This window comes from Triticum aestivum, chromosome 2B, assembly GCF_018294505.1.
Source record: "Triticum aestivum cultivar Chinese Spring chromosome 2B, IWGSC CS RefSeq v2.1, whole genome shotgun sequence".
In the NCBI taxonomy this organism is placed as follows: Eukaryota; Viridiplantae; Streptophyta; class Magnoliopsida; order Poales; family Poaceae; genus Triticum; species Triticum aestivum.
In genome coordinates, this window is record NC_057798.1 from 636,353,609 (window position 1) to 636,371,525 (window position 17,917).

Consider the following 17,917-nt stretch of genomic DNA (forward strand, 5'->3'; position numbering starts at 1 on the left):
CTCCAATATAGGGGCCACCCTATGTGGGATTTCAACGGGGAAGACGACGCCACCCGTCATGGCCGCAGAGGGCCGAGCTCGACAGCCGATCTGGCAAAGATCCTGTCCGGCTTGTACAAGGGGGAGGAGGAGGACTTCCTCCGCACGAATCCATTGAATGGATTCTCCATGAATAACCCTCGGAGCTGGGTAAGCGGATGTTTATCTACCCGATTCGTACCTCCAAAGTCAAGTATTTCACTTTGTGATTTCAATGCAGGAGCTGCGTCGGGACGTGGAGGGCATACGAAGCCTAACTCCATAGCCCGAGGATCCGGAACGATCCCTTGATCCGACCTCCGAAGAGGATCCGGACATAAAGGTGGAGCTGATTGACGGGGTGTTCCACCAACTTAGCATGGACAATGCCCTAGTCGCCATTACGGCTGACTACCCCGGTTTGTTTCCGGCCTCCTAGGTGACTACGACCGAGGTCTTGACACCATCATTTAATCCATGCTCAATTCTGACCATCCCGTACTGATGGTGCATCGCAGGAGGTGCCTTTAAGGCGGGAAGCCAAACCTGCGGCGGCTGACCAGCAAGGGTCAGTTCGGCCCAGCAGGCAGAAGAGGAGTGCGACGCGAATCGAAATGTCGCCGCAACGGTACAGCGCACCGTTGTTTTTGAGGGAGGGATCCCTAGGAGGTATATTAATGCTCATAACTTTTTCTAGGAGAAAGAGCGCTTACCGGACAGTGTCCGCAGAGGTTGCCAATCAAGCCTCCGCCAGCCATGCTCCATCGTGTGGTCCGGAAGTGGAGGCGAACACAAGGCAAGAGCCGGATGCTCCTCCGACGGAGGATGCCGACAGGCTGTCCGCCACCCGGTCTGAGGTGGAGAGCGCCATGAATCACAGGCGTCGCCGGACAGTTCTTCGTGACGCGTGTTTCTCCCCGGAGGCGTTGAATGCCTTTGATGCGGGAAACGCGCACCTCCGTGCTGCTCAAGATGGTTTAACCAGAGCCACGGAGCAGTATGTGAAGGACATACGGGTAAGTAATTTTAATAGTTATATATGCCAGTAGCCCCCGAGACTTAAAATAGTTAAAATAACTGATTTAAGGATCATTTATTATGCAGGATCTTACAGAGAACAATACCCACCTGTCCCAGGAGCTCCAAGAGTGCAAGGCCCAACTTGAGGCCGCACTAGCCACCACAGGGAGAGCCACAGAGACCCCCGCTGGTAATACATACTTCGAAAAGATAAGTAGTTAACAAAGTGCGGCATGCGCGTAAATCTGACAATAATATTGCAGAGGGCGCCGGACTGGATCCGGACAAGCAACAGCTACTGCGTCAGCTAAAGGCCGGCGAGAGGGTTCTTATGAAGGTGCAGCAGGAGAGAAACAAGCTCGAAGATGCCCACACCCAGCTGTCTGGCTCCGTGAAGGAGAATCAGTGGCTTCGTCGCGGCATTTATAGTAAGTGCTTGAGAAAATTCCTTTGAAAAGAAGAATTCGGCAAGGAAGTCGATTGATAGAAATGTGTCTTTAGGTGTGCTCATAGGTCGCCCTGCAGAGGAAATGCCTGGTTCAACGGGTGACCAACTTCCCGAGCTGGTTCAACTGCTCGAACGTGTTCGGCAGGCGATGAGTGGCGTCGTTCAGGCTTTATGGCCTTCCGTCTCCCTACCCGAGGGCCTTGGAGAGTTTGCTGAGAAGCTTCAGGGAGCACGGCGATGCCTCCGTCTGTGGAAAATATCGGCCTGCCGTCAAGGCGCCAGGGAGGCCTGGGCCATGGTGAAGACGCGGTACCCGAAGGCTGACCCAAACCACATGGCCGAGGTCGGACCTGCGGGGCCTGACGGGAAGGAGATCCCTGTGAGCTTGATGTACGGCCAAGTAGAACTGGCCGCGAAATATTCCCAACAGGACTGTAAATTAGACAGCCTGTTAGATGGGATTGAAGAGGAGTACAATCAGTCAGTTTGACGATGTAATTTGAAATGACATGTCAAGTGCCTTGTAGCCGGATTGTAGATCGTTTGTCTTTGCGGACCTTTTCGCTTCAACCTCCGGACGCAACAGTCCGGAGTGTGTCCGAATACCCTTACGGTTATAGAAGAACCGGGGCATGCGTGGAGACAAGGCGTCGGGGTCATAATTGCTTTATCAGACAAGTGCCCAACTAGCTATGTTATATTACATGGTTAGTAAGAAACATCTTCCAGGGAGAATAGTTCCGTTAAGGGTTCCTTTCCCTGGGAGACATGCCCTAAAGTGCATGTCCGGACTACGGAAATATAAGAAAAAGCATCTGGGGGCAAATAAATAAGTAAGTAATAAATCATCTTTCAAGTCACCGACCGAATATTCTCTTAAGAACGCTAGCTTTCGGCTTCACCCAGTCTGAGGTACACATCCGGCTGACCCGGCAGTAACAATTGCAGAGGTGCTCCCTTTACCTCCTAGCCGAACAATCGGGAACGTAGGGGTAAGCACAGGAGCCAGGTGTCGGTGTCAAAACCGGCGGATCTCGGGTAGGGGGTCCCAAGCAGTGCGTCTTAGGATCAATGGTAACAGGAGACAAGGGACACAATGTTTTACCCAGGTTCGGGCCCTCTTGATGGAGGTAAAACCCTCCGTCCTGCTTGATTAATATTGATGATGTGTGTTACAAGAGTAGATCTACCACGAGATCAAGGAGGCTAAACCCTAGAAGCTAGCCTATGGTATGATTGTTGTTGTGTCTGTCGACTAGCCTGGCCTTGGTTTATATAATCCACCAGAGGCCTAGGATAACAAGAGTCCTAGCCGAATACGCCGGTGGGGGAGGAGTCCTTGTCTTGATCACCAAGTCTTGTGGATTCTTCCTTGTATGCGGCAACTGTCCGGACTGGCCCATGAGTATACGGCCATGGGGGTCCTCGGCCCAATCCAACTGATCGGGAGACGACGTGTTGAGTACCCCCTAGTCTAGGACACCGTCAGTAGCCCCCTGAACCGGTCTTCAAGTTAGGGACGCTCCTCGATTCTTCCGAACTGTTCTTCATCTTCGGTTGCCGGTCTTGAAAACTGGTTCAACAAATCTTCTCATCTTCTATCTTGAGGATCGCCGAAATGCATTCAACGAGTTTACACGTCGGGTATCCGAGGAGCCCCTTTAAGTTTCCGGCCTTTATCAATGCCTTGTTATTTTTATGCCACACCTCGGGTTTGAAGTTATTCCCGGGCAGCAGCGTCCTCTTGCGTCCAAGCTCCAACGCCGGACTACATTCGAGGTATCTTTTGCAGCCGAGCACCAACGCTGGACCGCTCTCCAGCTCTAACGCCGGAGTGTATCCGAGCTCCAACGCCGGACTGTATCCGAGCTCCAACGCCGGACTATGTGTCCGAGCTCCAACGCCGGACTATGTATCGGAGCTCTAATGCCGGACTGCTCTCCAGCTCTAACGCCGGAGTGTATCCGAGGTGTCGTAAATCACCTTGGTTCAAGGAAGTTTGAAGGACTTTAGCCGAGCTTAATACTGGAAATGCCCTCTAAGGAGCCAGCCACTTGCATCCTTGCCGAATTGCTTCCGAGGTGGCACACCACCCCGAACGTGGGCTGATTTTTGGTCAATATTTTGTATTGATGCAATTTATTCTCTGACGAGATATATAGCCAGTAGCCCTCAAGGTGTGTATCGGTCTAAAACCCGAGATGCACCTGAAGGATGACATAAGACCGCTGATCCCAGTAACTGCTGAGACTCAGGTTGATTTGCAAAATCGGCCTGAGGATCAAGTCCTAGCTCAGCAGAATACTTCGGGACGCAAAAAGCGGCATGCTCAGACCTCGAGACTTAGGTTGGGTGCGACCGACCAACCTGAGGATCAAAATCTCCTCGGAAACTATATTGCACTTAAAATTTTCTGCATAGAACAAGCAATGCAGTAGCCCCCGAGACACTGATCGGGTGGCAACACCAGATCAGGGGATCGATGTGCCCCTTTAATATTTGTAAATAATAAGCCCGAAGCCCAGTAGCCCCCGAGCCTTAATGCGGGCACGGGAGGCCGAATTAAGGATCGATATCCATAGTAAAATCACAAATTATGTGTAATGACTCGATGTATCCAAGTACTTTACGTCATTAATGCTCGGATTCGCATTGTACAAAACTTTGTTGACCGACCATCGGCTTCCACCTCCTCGGCCAATAGCCGAGGAGTGTTTGTCCTACTTTATAAAGCCTTTATGAGGGTAAAGATTGACGACAAACAAGGCAATCTGGCCATACGGTTTTATAAACAAAGGTACGCAGAGAGATATGTTATATTACTGTTTAACAGAAGAAATGTCTTCCAAAGAAAATAGTCCCGCTATCGGTTCCTTTCTTTGGATTGTCATGCTAAGCATGGTCATGAAACCTCAGCTCCAATGTAAGAGCAAAAGATCAAGGATTTTAGTTGGGAGGCCAGTTAATAGCCCCCGGTAGTGTTCGGCGACAGTCGAGGTCAAGCCGGAAACACTTCAGCCATTGCTAGGAATGGCCCGTCGTTTAACACCGTCATCGGATCGCCGACCAGTTTACGCTTATTGTGACAGTCAGTTTTCGGCTTTCTCCACTGAGGTGCTTAACCATGTGAGCTAGAAGTACAATCGCAGTGGTTCTCCCTTTGCACACCTAGCCGAAGAAAGCGGGACATAGGAGGCAAGCGCAGGAGCCGGGCAACCCAACTATTGACCGAAGACACAATTCGAAACCGATGCATATATAGCAATATCCGAGAATGTTTTTGCTGAATTTCTAAAGGTGTCCGGCGTTGCACTGCGAGACTTGTGCTGAAAACACACAAATAGTTAGAAGTGCCAAAAGCTTGGAAAACCAAAAAACGTCAGTAAAAACATGACGTCCGAACAAGATCAAGTGTTCGGTGCCAATCCAAAAATTGGACTTTAGAAAAAAAAGTGCTTCTGCCGTGCTTTAACTTTGCAACGACTAAGAAGAAAAACACTTAGTATGAAACGGCTCAAATAAACATAAGAGCCCCCAAGCGACTTGGGTAAAATTTGACTATAAAATGTAAGGTGACATGTAGAATGCCTTCTAGCCGGATTGTAGATTGTTTGTCGTAGCGGACCTTTTCGCTTCAACCTCTGGACCCAATAGTTCGGAGTGTGTCCGAATACCCTCGCGGTTATAAAAACCGGGGCATGCGTGGAGACCAGGCGTAGGGGTCATTAGTGCTTTATCAGACAAGTGCCCAACTAGTTATGTTATATTACATGGTTAGTAAGAAACATCTTCCAGGGAGAATAGTTCCGTTAGGGGTTCCTTTCCCTGGGAGGCATGCCCTAAAGTGCATGTCCGGACTGCGAAAAGAGCAGAAAAACATCTGGGGGCGGGTAAATAAATAGGTAAGAAATCATATTTTAGTTCACCGACCGAGTATTCCCTTAAGAACGCTAGCTTTCGGCTTCACCCAGTCTGAGGTACACATCCGGCTGACCCGGCAGTAACAATCGCAGAGGTGCTCCCTTTACCACCTAGCCGAACAATCGGGAACGTAGGGGTAAGCACAGGAGCCAGGCAACCCAGCTTGGCCAAAACTTAAGTCATATCAATGCATATAATGGTGAGTAAAATGTACATGCGGAAGTGTGACACATGTGTTGGGCATAAAGCCCGTATTAATAAGCTTCTGTTAAAGAAGCCCCCAGGTATAATGAGCGCGGGTAGCGCGTCAAGGAAAAAAGTTTACAAGCAACTTTTTTCCAAAAAAAGTATAATGCTTGGTCGAGCCGAACACAAGTCAAAATTTAAAACTTTTGAGCATGAAGGCAACTTAGCTGGTTAATGTGTTCGGTATTGACGGCGCGGTCCGAGCTTGATGCGGGACAAGGTTCCATCCCCCAAGCCGGTCCCGAGGTGGCGGTCAATGCAGGATGGCAGAGTGATGCCGAAGTCCCCGGCATGGGGTAATGAAGTGTTGACGAAGCCCCCGTCCAGCCGAGGTGACGTCAAAGGATATAGTCCGGCTGGATCATTTTCCTGTGCACAAAAAATAGTGCAGACCGGGGATAATAGTAATAATAGGAATTAAAAAAAAGTTGCATAATAAATAATTTATGCAAAGTGAGTAATAAAAGAAATATGGCCTGGCGCCGAAGTCGATGTCGATGCAGGTCGTCGGCGTAATGCAATAAAGGCGTGGCAAAGCCTGGATTCACAGGTCGGTCCGAGTTCCGGATGCGGCGTTCGCCGGACTGTCTACGGAAACTGACCGAACCATCATGCGACCGTCGATAATGCGGCCACCATTTGATAGACCTGTGTACATATCCTGGACTAACCAGAGTAATAATTCCTTGGGAAAAATTTAACCCGAACAAGCAAAGAGAAATACTAGGATTAATAGAACCTGGTTTATTTGTTGTAGCAATCCGAAGGAAGGTGATTCCCAAAATTGGGACTCGATCCGCGCACCCATGCCTGGTCGGCTAGTGACGCTGAAGTGTCCGGAGTAGGTTGATGAAGAGATGGCGAAGCCCCCGGTCCAGCCGAGATGTCGAAGTAGGTCGGCGTGATGGACACCAGCTTGAAGAAGCAATAGTGCGGCCCTGCCGATGCATGTCGTGACGTGGTCGATGCCGGCTTGATGAAGCGACCGTGCGGCGATGCCGGTATGCCCGCTCCGTGTAATCCGTGGGACGGCGATGTTGGTGATGATTTATCCTTCGCAATGCCGGACTCTTGTTCAGCTTGCCGAGATGATGATCCGAAGAAGTTGAGCTCGGCTCAACAAAGTGACGACGTGTCTAGCGCAGGTCGGCAGCCGTGGAGTAATATTGCCGGACTGGTTTAACACCAGCATGATGTTGAAGATCATGTTCAAAAGATCTTAGAGTTAGTGGGATGTGTTCGGGAACAAAACACAATACCCCATACAAAACTTGCTTCAAAAAGGATGTCCGAAATCCCGTTCATAAAAAAGACGAACTCGGGACGGATTCGTTTTCGCGCAGAAAACAGATCCGAAAAGTGATGCACTAATCGGAAGGTTCCCGGAGTTTGGACGATCGGATCGAGCTGAATTTTTGGCAGGTGGTAGATATGGGAATTCCGCAGCAAATCAACGGTTGGATCCTCCAACGGACGTCCGATCTAGATGCTGGATACCACGCCCTAAACTTGTCCGGATTCTCATCCAGATTCAACAGGGCTCCGGTATATCGGAGATTGCCGGAGATTCCTCCATCGGAACTCGACGAAATTTTTGCAGGGTTGTTGTAGAATTAATTCCGCATAATTCCACCGAAGTAATCGTTTAAGCAACACTCGAGGAGGCGGTGGCGGCGAATACAAATTTGCTGTCCAGAAAAACAGCACGGTCGCCTGAGGGCCATGTTGACGTTGAGCCCCCGAGCTCCATGGATGACTCCTCCATGATCTTGATAGAGATCGAAGTTGGTGTTGATGAAGGCCTTCATCCGAACATGACGATCGGAGGTAGGGCGCAGTCCTCGGTCAAGCCAAGGTGACCAGCCGAGCTGGTCACGAAGAAGCCGATGTCGCAGTTGACCTGTAGTCGAGCCATTGATCCTTTCGCCGATCACACAGCGGAACTCTCAATGAAAGCCCCAATGTCGGTGTCAAAACCGACGAATTTCGGGTAGGGGGTCCCAAGCAGTGCGTCTTAGGATCAATGGTAACAGGAGGCAAGGGACATGATGTTTTACCCAGGTTCGGGCCCTCTTGATGGAGGTAAAACCCTACGTCCTGCTTGATTAATATTGATGATGTGTGTTACAAGAGTAGATCTACCACGAGAGCAAGGAGGCTAAACCCTAGAAGCTAGCCTATGGTATGATTGTTGTTGTGTCTGTCGACTAGCCCGGCCCTGGTTTATATAATGCACCAGAGGCCTAGGATAACAAGAGTCCTAGCCGAATACGTCGGTGGGGGAGGAGTCCTTGTCTTGATCGCCAAGTCTTGTGGATTCTTCCTTGTATGCGGCAACTGTCCGGACTGGCCCATGAGTATACGGCCATGGGGGTCCTCGGCCCAATCCAACTGATCGAGAGACGACGTGTTGAGTACCCCCTAGTCCAGGACACCGTCACCAGGCAACCCAACTTGGCCAAAACTTAAGTCATATCGATGCATATAATGGTGAATAAAAGGTACATGCGGAAGTATGACACATGTGTTGGGCATGGAGCCCGTATAAATAAGCTTCTGTTAAAGAAGCCCCCAGGTATAACGAGTGCTAGGAGCACATCGAGTGTGTGCGAATAATGAGCAAATCAGCCTATCAAAGGTATTGAAAAAAAAGGTGGGAAAAAGGAGGGGGACAAGAGATAGTGAAAATGTAAAAAGGTGGATGGAGGAGTGAGACGAACTCTGAGTCTGACGTTAGGCGTAGAATCTTCGGAGACGGGCTGCGTTCCATGGGTTCGGCTCGCGTCGGTTGTCAGATGCGTTACGTAGACAATATGCTCCGCCGGTCAGGACTTGGTCGATGATGAAGGGACGTTCCCACTTGGGCTTAAGTTTGTCCTTTTTCTTGTCCGGCAGGCGTAGAACAAGTTCGCCAACATTGTAAGCTTTGGCCCGTACTTCTCTGCTTTGATATCTTCCAGCCTGCTGTTGATAAAATGCGGAACGAGCTTTTGCCACGTCCCGCTCCTCCTCTAAGGCGTCCAAACTGTCCTGCCGATCCAGTTTGGCTTCTCTTTCTTCGTACATGCACACGCGAGGTGAGTCATGAATTATATCGCAGGGCAGAACTGCCTCTGCGCCGTACACCATAAAAAATGGTGTGAATCCGGTAGTTCGGTTTGGCGTGGTCCGCAGGCCCCAGAGTACGGAGTCGAGCTCCTCTACCCAGTGCGTGTTAGATTCCTTGAGGGACCGCACTAGTCTGGGTTTGATGCCGCTCATGATTAGACCATTTGCTCGCTCGACTTGACCGTTAGTTTGAGGGTGATAGACTGAAGCGTAGTCGAGCTTGATGCCCATGTTTTTGCACCAGAGTTTAACCTCGTCGGCCGTGAAATTCGTGTCGTTATCGATGATGATGCTGTGGGGGACGCCAAAACGGTGTACTGCCCCGGATATGAAGTCTATCACAGGTCCGGATTCTGCCGTTTTAACCGGCTTGGCTTCAATCCATTTGGTGAATTTGTCCACCATGACCAATGAGTATTTGTGCTTGTGGGTTCCCCCTTTAAGGGGTCCAACCATGTCAAGCCCCCAGACCGCGAACGGCCAGGTGATGGGTATAGTTTTGAGGGCGGTGGGTGGCATGTGGCTCTGATTAGCAAAGAGCTGGCAACCGACGCATCGTTGGACTAAGTCCTGAGCATCTGCCCGGGCAGTTGGCCAATAAAATCCTGTATGGAAGGCCTTGCCTACAAGGGCCCGGGCTGTGGCGTGGTGCCCGCCGAGTCCGGCGTGAATTTCAGCCAAGAGATTTCGCCCCTCCTCTTCGGAGATACACCTTTGAAGGACTCCACTTGTGATTTTCTTATAAAGTTCCCCCTCATGGACCTTGTAGGCTTTAGATCGCCGAACTATGCAGCGGGCCTCGTTTTGGTCTTCGGGAAGTTCCTGCCTAAGTAAGTAGGCTAGGAATGGTTCCATCCACGGGGCAATTACTGCCATTATTTCATGGGCTGAAGGTGTTATTTCATTGGCTGAGCCGCCGATCGTGTCAGAATTGTCTGAGTAAGGTGATGTAGCTGGCTCCGGATTGTTATTTCCGAACTCCTCTTCCCATAATACGGATGGCTTAAAGAGCCGTTCCAGGAAGATGTTTGGAGGGACGGCGTCACGTTTTGCGCCGATGCGTGCTAACACGTCTGCTGCCTGGTTATTATCCCGGGCTACATGATGGAATTCGAGTCCTTCGAACCGAGCTGACATTTTTAGGACGGCGTTGCGGTAAGCTGCCATTTTCGGATCTTTGGCATCAAAGTCTCCATTTACTTGGGATATTGCGAGGTTTGAATCCCCGCGCACCTCTAGGCGTTGAATTCCCATGGAGATTGCCATCCGAAGGCCGTGTAGAAGGGCCTCGTATTCGGCTGCGTTGTTGGAGTCCATGTACATTATTTGAAGTACGTATTGGACAGTGTCTCCAGTGGGGGACGTCAAGATGATGCCAGCCCCCAAGCCAGCCAACATTTTGGATCCGTCGAAATGCATGATCTAATTGGAGTATGCGCCGTACTCTTTAGGGAGTTCGGCTTCGGTCCATTTGGCAACGAAGTCAGCCAGGACTTGCGACTTTATAGCTCACCGTGGTTTGTAGGTTATGTCAAATGGTAAGAGCTCAATGGCCCATTTTGCAATCCTGCCCGTTGCGTCGCGATTATTTATAATATCATTGAGAGGTACTTTGGAGGCCACCGTTATGGAACACTCTTGAAAGTAGTGTCGCAGCTTCCAGGATGCCATGAACACCACATATGCTATCTTTTGATAATGTGGGTACCGGGATTTGCATGGAGTTAAGACAGTGGATACGTAGTACACTGGTTTTTGAAGAGGGAATCTGTGCCCTTCAGTTTCTAGTTCGACGACGAGTACCGCGCTGACAACTTGATGTGTTGCTGCGATATATAATAACATAGGTTCGCCCAGGTTGGGCGCGGCCAGGACCGGATTTGTTGCCAGTATGGCCTTGATTTTTTCGAGTCCGGCCATGGCGGCATCCGTCCATTCAAAGTGTTCGGTGCGCCGGAGGAGGCGATAGAGGGGCAGAGCCTTTTCTCCCAAACAGGAGGTGAAGCGGCTTAGAGCCGCTACGCACCCAGTTAGTTTTTGTATTTGTTTGAGGTCTTTTGGGATATCCAATTGTGATAGAGCTCGGATCTTGGCTGGTTTTGCTTCAATTCCTCTACCGGATACAATGAAGCCCAAAAGCTTTCTGGCTGGTACTCCGAAGACACACTTTTCTGGGTTGAGCTTAATGTCATATGCTCGGAGGTTGTCAAATGTCACCCTCAAGTCGTCTACTAGAGTTTCTACGTGTTTGGTCTTGACGACCACATCATCTACGTATGCCTCTACTGTTTTGCCTATCTAGGTAGCCAGACATGTCTGAATCATGCGCCGGTGTTTTTGAGTCCTAAGGGCATTGTGTTGAAGCAGAATGACCCATATGGAGTAATGAATACCGTTGCGGCCTGGTCTTTTTCCGCCATCTTGATTTGATGGTATCCGGAGTATGCATCGAGGAAGCACAATGAATCGTGCCCTGCGGTAGCATCGATGATTTGGTCGATGCGAGGTAGAGGGAAAGGGTCCTTTGGACATGCCTTGTTAAGGTCTTTGAAATCGACGCAGAGGCGCCAGGATTTGTCCTTTTTTGGTACCATTACCAGGTTGGCTAGCCAGTCCGGATGTTTGATGAATCCGGCTTCTAAGAGTTTGGCTAGCTCCTCTCCCATTGCCTGTCTTTTGGGTTCGGAAAATCGCCAAAGAGCTTGTTTGACTAGCTTGAATCCTTTTAGGATATTTAGGCTGTGCTCTGCCAGCCTGCGTGGGATTCCTGGCATGTCTGAAGGGTGCCAGGCAAAAATGTCCCAATTTTCCTGAAGGAATTCTCGTAGTGCGGCTTCTACATCAGGATTTAATTGTGCCCCAATGGATGCCGTCTTTGTAGGGTCCGTTGGATTTAATTATGCTCCAGTCAATTTCCATTTTTTGAAGGGTTTCCTCGTAGATGAGGTTTAATCCGCTGCCGCCATCCATGAGTACCTTGGTAAGACGAAAGTCGTCCACTATCGGACTGATGACCAATGCGGCTGGTGCTCTAGCTGCTCGGAATTTAGGTTCGTCGCTGGCATTGAAGGTGATAGCCGTGTCGCTCCATGGATTTGTTGTTGCTACTTGGTAGACTTTGGCAAGCCTGCGGATTGTTCGTTTCCGCATGTTATTTGGTGCGAAAGTCTCGAAGACTGTTAATACCGTACTGGTGCTGCTGGGCTGGTTGCCCGGGGCTAAAAAGCCTTCGCCACTTTTGGCCACCTGCCGTAATATCCAACATGCTCGAAGGCTATGTGTTGGAGTGGTGCCCTCCGTACAGTGGATTTTGTAGGGTCCGTTGAGCCATCCCTCCAGTACGGTTCCATACCCTTTATGGGGTTTTTGCTTTTTGGTTTTTAACCCAGGTGCTTGAGTATGACGCACCCTTTTATTTCGGACTGGGGTTGTATTCAGGGCCGGATTGTCCCAAAACCTAGTTTCGGTTTTGCAGGCACTTTCCATCGCGCAGTATTTTTGTACAATGGTCGCTAGGTCGGCGAAGCGTGTAACTTCGCGATGACTGATGGCGTTTATGATTCCCTTGTCCGTGCAATTGTTGCAGAAGATTGAAATCGCACTTTCTTCATGGCAGTCCTTTATCTTGTCCATAACCAGGAGGAATCTGGCCCAGTAATGGTGTACTGTTTCATCGGGCTCTTGCCGTATTTGAGATAGATCGCTTATGTTTGGGTGGGCGGGTGGAATCAAGTTCGGAACCCCGCCCAATCTAAGGCTCAAAGGCCAAGAAGCTTCCGGATTCGGAAGCTTGGTTTGCTGGACGCTTTCCAACGAATCTGGTCCGATGCCTGACTTTAGGTTCAGTATTTGATTAGCGTCCGTCCCTCCGCGGGAATCCGGCATGGAGGGATCGGGAATCCGGACATAGTTGGTTTTTAACGTAGAAGAAGAGTCGTCGCATTGTTCCTCTACCACGACAACATGGTGGGTAACCTGGGGAGAGTTAATTTCTCTCAGATCAGTTTTAAGCCCAATCTGATCGTAGTCGGTAGCGACTCCCAGGGCGGCGATGCGATCCAAGAGCTCGTTTACGGAGGAGAGCTCAATCGGATCTAGCTGCTCGGCGAATTCCGATCTGATGTGAAGATCTCTTTTAATGACCTGAGAGGTCATTGTCGGAGCGGTGGCCGAACAGGCGGTCATAAGAAAACCGCCTAGCCGGATAGTCTGGCCGGCGGCCAGAGCTCCCTTGACGACGGTGCCGTCTTTGAAGACAGGAAAAGGCATCCTTCCTGATGGTGACGGCATAGAGGAACTCTTAATGAAAGAACCAATGTCGGTGTCAAAACCGGCGGATCTCGGGTAGGGGGGTCCCGAACTGTGCGTCTAGGCGGATGGTAACAGGAGACAAGGGACACGATGTTTTACCCAGGTTCTGGCCCTCTTGATGGAGGTAAAACCCTACGTCCTGCTTGATTAATATTGATGATGTGTGTTACAAGAGTGGATCTACCACGAGATCAAGGAGGCTAAACCCTAGAAGCTAGCCTATGGTATGATTGTTGTTCGTCCTATGGACTAAAGCCATCTGGTTTATATAGACACCGGAGAGGGCTAGGGTTACACAGAGTCGGTTACAATGGTAGGAGATCTACATATCCGTATCGCCAAGCTTGCCTCCCACGCCAAGGAAAGTCCCATCCGGACACGGGACGAAGTCTTCAATCTTGTATCTTCATAGTCTTGGAGTCCGGCCGATGATGATAGTTCGGCTATCCGGACACCCCCTAGTCCGGGACTCCCTCAGCACTCTTTGAAGTACTTTTGTGTTGGTTGAATAGATGAATCTGAGATTGTGTGATGCATATCATATAATCATGCCCACGGATACTTGAGGTGACAATGGAGTATCTAGGTGACATTAGGGTTTTGGTTGATTTGTGTCTTAAGGTGTTATTCTAGTACGAACTCTTTTATAGACCGATCCAAAAGAATAACTTTGAGGTGGTTTCGTACCCTACCATAATCTCTTCGTTCGTTCTCCGCTATTAGTGTCTTTGGAATGACTCTTTGTTGCATGTCGAGAGCTTGTTATATGATCTATCTATGTTATTATTGTGGAGAGAACTTGCACTAGTGAAAGTATGAACCCTAGGCCTTGTTTCCTATCATTGCAATACCATTTACGCTCACATTTATCACTTGTTACCTTGCTGTTTTTATAATTTCAGATTACAAAAACCTTTATCTACTATCTATTTTGCACTTGTATCACCATCTCTTCGCCGAACTAGTGCACCTATACAGTTTACCATTGTATTGGGTGTGTTGGGGACACAAGAGACTCTTTGTTATTTGGTTGCAGGGTTGCTTGAGAGACACCATCTTCATCCTATGCCTCCTACGGATTGATAAACCTTAGGTCATCCACTTGAGGGAAATTTGCTACTGTCCTACAAACCTGTGCACTTGCAGGCCCAACAACGTCTACAAGAAGAAGGTTGTGTAGTAGACATCAAAGTTCCTCAGACTATGAGATTATGCAACTCCTGAATACCGCAGGGACACTTTGTGTGCTAACAAACATCACAATGTAATTGGGTGATTATAAAGGTGCTCTACAGGTGTCTCCGAAGGTGTTTGTTGGGTTGGCATAGATCGATATTAGGATTTGTCACTCTGTGTTTCGGAGAGGTATCTCTAGGCCCTCTCGGTAATACTCATCACTATAAGCCTTGCAAGCATTGTAACTAATGAGTTAGTTGCGAGATGAAGTATTACAGAACGAGTAAAGAGACTTGCTGGTAACGAGATTGAACTAGGTATAATGATACCGACGATCGAATCTCGGTCAAGTAACATACCGATGACAAAGGGAACAACACATGTTGTTATGCGGTTTGACCGATAAAGATATTCATAGAATATGTAGGAACCAATATGAGCATCTAGATTCCGCTATTGGTTATTGACTGGAGACGTGTCTCGGTCATGTCTACATAGTTCTCGAACCCGTAGGGTCCGCACGCATAACGCTCGATGACGATTGGTATTATGAGTTTATGTCATATGTTGTACCGAAGTTTGTTTGGAGTCCTGGATGAGATCACGAATGTGACGAGGAGTCTCTAAATGGTCGAGACATAAATATTCATATATTGGAAGGTTGCATTTGGACATCGGAATGGTTCCGAGTGGTTCAGGCATTTTTTCGGAGTACCGGGAGGTTACCGGAACCCCCCGGGAGAAGTATTGGGCCTTATTGGAGGAGAGGAGAAAGGGCCACGTGAGAGGGGCGCCCCTCCCCTTGCCCAAACCAAATTGGACTAGGGGAGGGGGCCGTCCCCCCTCTTTCCTTCCCCCTCTCTCTCCCTTACCCTTCCCTCTGGTGGAAGAAAGGAAAAGGGGGGCCGAATCCTACTTGGACTGGGAATCCAAGTAGGACTCCCCCTGGTGCACCCAAACCTGGCCGGCCTCCTCTCTCCCTCCCTCCTTTATATACATGGCCAAGGTGCACCCCAATAGCACAACAGACAACACAAGTTGACATTGTTTAGCCATGTGTGTTGCCCCCCTCCACAGTTACACACCTCAGTCATATCGTCGTAGTGCTTAGGTGAAGCCCTGCGCCGGTAACTTCACCATCACCGTAACCACGCCATCATGCTGATGAAACTCTCCCTCGGCCTAAACTGGATCAAGAGTACGAGGGACGTCCCCGAGCTGAACGTGTGTTGAACGCGGAGGTGCCGTACATTCGGTGCTTGGATCAGTTGGATCGCGAAGACGTTCGACTGCATCAACCGCGTTAACTAAACACTTCCGCTTTCGGTCTACGAGGGTATGTGGACACACTCTCCCCTATCGTTTCTATGCATCACATAGATAGATCTTGTGTGATCATAGGATTTTTTTTAAAATTACTGCGTTCCCCAACAGTGGCATTCGAGGTAGGTCTATGCATAGATGTTATATGCACAAGTAGAACACAAAGTGTTGTGGGCGATAATAGTCATACTGCTTACCAGCATGTCATACTTTGATTTGGCGGTATTGTTGGATGAAGTGGCTCAGACTGACATTACGCGTACGCTTACGCGAGACTGGTTCTACCGACGTGCTTTGCACATAGGTGGCTGGTGAGTGTCTGTTTCTCCAACTTTAGTTGAATCGAGTGTGGCTACGCCCAGTCCTTGTTGAAGGTTAAAACATCACGCTTGACGAAAAATCGTTGTGGTTTTGATGCGCTATTCTTGCTAGAAGCCCGTAGCAGCCACGTAAAACTTGCAATAACAAAGTAGAGGACGTCTAACTTGTTTTTGCAGGGCTTCCTATGATGTGATATGGTCAAGCATGATGTGATATAAATTGTTGTATGAGATGATCATGTTTTGTAACAAAGTTATCGGCAACTGGCAGGAGCCATATGGTTTCCACTTTATTGTATTCAATGCAATCGCCATGTAATTGTTTTACTTTATCACTAAGCGGTAGCGATAGTCGTAGTAACAATAGTTGGCGAGACGACAACGATGCTATGATGGAGATCAAGGTGTCGCGCCGGTGACGTTGGAGATCACGACGATGCTTCGGTGATGGAGATCATGAGCACAAGAAGATGATGGCCATATCATGTCACATATTTTGATTGCATGTGTTGTTTATCCTTTATGCATCTTATTTTGCTTATAACATCGGTAGCATTATAAGATGACCCCTGACTAAATTTCAAGGTACAAGTGTTCTTCCTGAGTATGCACCGTTGCTACAGTTCGTCGTGCCGAGACACCACGTGATGATCGGGTGTGATAAGCTCTACGTTCACATACAACGGGTGCAAGCCAGTTTTGCACATGCAGGATACTCGGGTTAAACTTGACGAGCCTAGCATATGCAGATATGGCCTCGAAACACTGGAGACCGAAAGGTCAAGCGTGAATCATATAGTAGATATGATCAACATAGTGATGTTCACCATTGAAAGCTACTCCATCTCACGTGATGATCGGACATGGTTTAGTTGATTTGGATCGCGTGATCATTTAGATGACTAGAGGGATGTCTATCTAAGTGGGAGTTCTTAAGTAATATGATTAATTGAACTTTAATTTATCATGAACTTAGTCCTGACAGTATTTTGCAAATTATGTTGTAGATCAATAGCTCGCGTTGTAGCTTCCCTATGTTTTTATATGTTCCTAGATAAAACTAAGTTGAAAGATGACAGTAGCAATGATGTGGACTAAGTCCGTGATCTGAGGTTTATCCTCATTGCTACATAGAAGAATTATGTCCTTGATGCACCGCTAGGTGACAAAACTATTGCAGGAGCAGATGGAGACGTTATGAACGTTTGGCTAGCTTAATATGATGCTTTACGGCTTAGAATCTGGACTTCAAAGATGTTTTGAACGTCATGGACCATATGAGATGTTCAAGGAGTTGAAGTTAAAAGCAAATACCTGAGTTGAGAGATATGAAGTCTCCAACAAGTTCTATAACTAAAAGATGGAGGAGAATAGCTCAAGCAGTGAGCACGTGCTCAGATTGTATGGGTACTACAATCACTTGAATCAAGTGGGAGTTAATCTTACAGATAAGATAGTGATTGACAGAGTTCTCTAGTCACCATCACCAAGTTACTGGAACTTCGTGATGAACTATAGTATGCAAGGGATGACAAAAACGATTCCTGAGCTCTTCGTGATGCTGAAATCGACGAAGGTAGAAATAAAGAAAGAGCATCAAGTGTTGATGATTGACAAAACCACAAGTTTCAATAAAAGGGCAAAGGGAAAGAAAGGGAACTTCAAATAGAATGGCAATCAAGTTGTCACTCCCGTGAAGAATCCAAAAGCTGGACCAAAGCCTGAAACTGAGTGCTTCTACTGCAAAGGAAATGGTCACTGGAAGCAGAATTGCCCTGAATATTCGGTGGATAAGAAGGATGGAAAAGTGAATAAGGGTATATTTGATAAACAGGTTACTGATGTGTGCCTTCCTAGTGTTTATAGTAACCCCTGAGTATTTGATACTTGTTCGGTTGCTAAGATTAGTAACTCAAAACAACAGTTACAGAATAAATAGAGATTAGTTGAGGATGAAGTGACGATGTGTGTTGGAAGTGGTTCCAAGATTGATATGATCATCATCAAGCACTCCCTATACTTTTGG